We start from the raw sequence: 4,257 nt of genomic DNA, 5'->3' as shown, positions 1-4,257 counted from the left end.
AAAGCTGGGAGATTGAAAAATGCAGACCACCAAGGCACTGCTCATTTTTCCAGTTCTGTTTTGCTCCTGTACCAGGGTTCTAATCAGGCCTGTGTCTGCCTCCCTCCCGAGTAGACCAGAGGTCCCATCTAAACAGCCTTCCTGCAGCAGCTCCCCTCTCCAGGTGGCCAGACAGGAATTCCAGACCAGTGCCATTTGGACATCAACACAGCAGCCAAGTTTATTGGTGCTGGGGCTGCCAGTTGGTGTGGCTGGACCAGGGGCTGGCATTGGCACAGTGTTTGGTAGCTTGATTATTGGCTATGTCAGGAACCCATCTCTCAAGCAGCAGCTCTTCTCCTATGCCATTCTGAGGTTTGCCCTGTCTGAGGCCATGGGACTCTTCTGTTTGTTGGTCGCCTTCCTCATCCTCTTTGCCATGTGAGACTCCATGGGGTCACCCAGCCGTTCCTGCTACTTTGACTCCATGCCAGTCTTGGTGCTGGGGTGTACTGAGCTTTACCATTAAATAACAACAACGTTTCTAAAAAAAAAAAAAAAGCTTCTGACTATGCATTTATGAATTACTCTTATGATCACTGTCTTATAAGTAGTATGAATGCATTCTATGCAGAATAAGCACACTGGGATGCAAGTTTCTGCCTGCAGTAAAACTCACTTTAATCTGGTCTGTGTTCATCCTGAGAGGTGGGCTGGGCTGAAATGGAATGTGCAAGAGAAATTTGGAAGCCAGGACAAAAATATTCTGAACGAGGCTCAAAATTTACTGAAGGAACTCAGTTTATATAGCGTGGGAAAACCCCCCAGCCCCCAGCCCCAGTCTTTGAAGGCACAGGTGAATGTCCGTGGGCAGGTCCAAAGGATGCTGTCTTCTGGGACATCAAATGGTTTTCTCAGCAGGCGGTGGAGACACAGCGACAGCAGAGCAACTCCTGCACATCTGAAGATTTCCCCTGGTGGATCTGGGCTTTGAAAGACAGTAAGGCGAGCTTGGCAGATAACTGCAGATGGTCCAGTGGCAACCGAGAGCTGGGAGGCCCCAACACTGGGAGGTGGCCCTTCTGTGTCATCAATTTACCTGAAGGTTATATAGATCACACCCTCCCTACATATTCCCCGAGTACTTCCTCTTCTTCAGAATCATTAACCTTGCAGATAACACTCAACTTGTATAATGTAGCATTTCCACGTCTGTACTCAACAGATCATTCTCCAGAAACACTTGGTAATACTTTTAATTAACTTTAAGTAAAATCTTAATTCACATTTTACTAGCCCTCCACCATCAACATGATCTAGCCCTTGTTGGCTCCTGCAATTTCCCTGCTCTCTGAACCTCCCTTACTTGCTATGACTACACTCATATTGCTATTACTCTGGTTTTCAAACTTTCCAAGGTTCTTTCTTAAGTCGTTTACCTGTGATACCTTCTCTACTGACTAAGCTATAATTCTGTCCACCCCTACATCATAGTTCATTAAGACTGCCATTAAAAAATAATCCTACAAAATGAACATTGAACATGAATCTACTTCCTCAAGGTTTTGCAGGATGGGAGTTTAAGCTCGATCTAACACTGGGCTTAGTTCCTGATGGGGATTCATTCGTCTGGGTTTGTCCATGACTTTCTTCTATAAGTTTTCACACAGTATTTTCTTTGTGTACTCACTCACAATTGTAATGGCTTTGTTTCTTTCTGTAAGACTATCAGTCTTTCCTGACTGTCATGCTCTATTCTTATTACCTCATTTAACCCCAAACCCCTCCTTAAAGCTTCTAAATACGTTAGCATGATGGATTAGAATTTCAACCTATGTTTTTCCAGGCTCAGTGTCAGTGTGTTAACATCTTCCTTACTTCATTGCCACCCTGACTCATGGACTCATAGACTTTCATTATTCAGGTTAATTTTACCAGCATTTGTTTCAGAAACTTCGTTATGTACACTCTATTCCAAGAGTAACATAATTATATAGGAGCAAGAACATTCCTAGCTTTGTTTATTCACCATTAAGCTCATTATGCATAGAATTTTGCTTGGCATATGTGAGGTACTTAGAGCATATCTGTGAGTGAATGCTTTTCTCCAATTGACTGGGCATAATCATTTCTGGGTTTGGCACATAACATATCAAGACTTTTCATTTCTTTTTTTAATGAAATGTCTAAATAGGTTGTATAACACAGCAAACTATATAATACAAACTGGGTTTAAAATTCTGTCTCCTATATGCCGAGACCCCACTCATTCACATCTAAGGAATTCCATTTAAAACACCAAACCCTTGAGGGAAGATACATGAGTTGTGTGATTCATGTGGTGCCCAGAATAACATAAAGGTGTTTTTCCATGTATGCCACCAAATGGAATAACTAATTTCTTAAGTAGTTATAATATATCATTATTTTAGTAAATCATTTTAGGTTTTTTTTTTTTCAGTCAATGCCTCTAGCTATGTTATAATGAAATTTCCAAGTTCCCTTTCTTGCCAGGTGGCATCTTCTTGACTTTTTCTTGGATATATGCCAGAACTTTTATAGCTACTTGGGTTATTAGTTTATTCTTTCCCTCATTTATTTGAAAATGTCAATCATAAATTTTATCCAAACCATTTTCTACATTTACCATCTGTGATGACAGAGCTCATAGCATTGGAAGTATTAAGGTGTGGGTGGACTTCCAGATATTTCTCACTCCCACATCTAGAAGCCAGCTCCATCTGGCAAGGGCATGACGTGAGTAGAGTAGCAAATATCTTCTGACCTGACTCAGTGAGTCTGCGGAATATTTTGTTGCTGATTTCTGTTTCTCCTGTGACACACATTTCAAAATGCCACTGTTATTTGGCCTGGCAGTGCCTGTGTTTCCTATGTAGTGTGAAACAATTCCTCTGGGAGTAAGAGGTGACCCAGCTCATGGATCACTAGGAAAAAAGATCAAGCAAAATTCAGCTTCACATATTCCATGTCTTATTCATTAAAGTCCACTGAAGACTGCCACGAGGGTGCCTCTTCCTTGTGTATAAGCAAGTCACTGTATGCTTTGAAGCCTTTTTCAAATCCATCCACCTTAAGAGTAGTTCACAACTTTGCTTTATCCAACCATAGCAAGATAGTACACACTTCTCTATTTTTTTGAACATTGTTGTAATGCCAATAGCTTCCAATAATACTGTGAAAGAAAATAGATCTGGCTTATCAAATTGGAGGAAGTATGATATTTGTTAGCTTTTCAGTGCTGTGCAAACATATGAGAGGTAATAATTCTCTAAGAATGAGAGATTTAGCTAATAATTTCAGAGGTTTCTGGATCTTACTGCTCAAGGCACAATCAACTCATAATAGTCAAGAAGCAGAGAGGAAGGGAGAGCAGGGGAGGGATGGAGGGAAGGAGGGAGAGAGAGAGAGAGAGAGAGAGAGAGAGAGAGAGAGAGAGAGAGAGAGAGAGAGAAAGAGAATAGGCTCAGGATCCCCAGCAGCTCATTATGAGGCATACCTGCAGTAACTAGACTTTCTCCCTTGCTTCCAAAATATATGATTACAACACACAGGTGATCAAGCCTTTAACTCATAAGCCTTTGTAAGAATGTTGGGATCTAAATGATGAGAGATTTTTTTTATTAGATATTTTCTTTATTTACATTTCAAATGCTATCCTGAATGTCCCCTATACCCTCCTGCTGCCCCTGCTCCCCTACCCATTCAGTCCCAGTTCTTGGCCCTGACATTCCCCTGTACTGGGGCATACAAAGTTTGCAAGACCAAGGGGCCTCTCTTCCCAATGATGGCCGAATAGGTCATCTTCTACTATATATGCAGCTAGAGACATGAGTTCAAGCAATACTGGTTAGTTCATATTGTTATCCCACCTGTAGGGTTGCAGACCCCTTCAGTTCCTTGGGTACATTCTCGAGCTGCTCCATTGGGGGCCCTGTGTTCCATCCAATAGCTGATTGTGAGCATCAACTTCTGTGTTTGCCAGGCACTGGCATAGCCTCACAAGAGGCCACTATATCAGTGTTCCTTCAGCAAAATCTTGCTGGCATGTGCAATAGTGTCTGGGTTTGGTGGCTAATGATGGGATGGATCCCCGGGTAGGGTAGCCTCTGGATAGTCCATCCTTTCATCTTGGCTCCAAACTTTGTCTCTGTAACTCCTTTCATGGGTATTTTGTTCCCTATTCTAGGGAGAAATGAAGAATCCATACGTTGGTCTTCCTTCTTCTTGGTTTTCTTGTGTTTTGCAAATTGTATCTTG

The 4,257-nt window shown here is 41.9% G+C and overlaps 1 protein-coding gene and 1 pseudogene across 3 annotated transcripts in view; both read left to right on the top strand.

Annotated features, from left to right (window-relative positions):
• Epha6 (EPH receptor A6) overlaps window positions 1–4,257 on the top strand; it is an 858,253-nt gene that overhangs the window by 181,341 nt on the left and 672,655 nt on the right. The gene's annotated exons all lie outside the window — the stretch shown is intronic.
• On the top strand, window positions 11–424 carry LOC110329979 (annotated as a pseudogene).

The sequence above is a fragment of the Mus pahari genome, chromosome 12 (genome assembly GCF_900095145.1).
Source record: "Mus pahari chromosome 12, PAHARI_EIJ_v1.1, whole genome shotgun sequence".
NCBI classification, from domain to species: Eukaryota; Metazoa; Chordata; class Mammalia; order Rodentia; family Muridae; genus Mus; species Mus pahari.
Note: the sequence above shows the minus strand (reverse complement) of the source record. Positions and strands in the feature narration are given on the sequence as shown.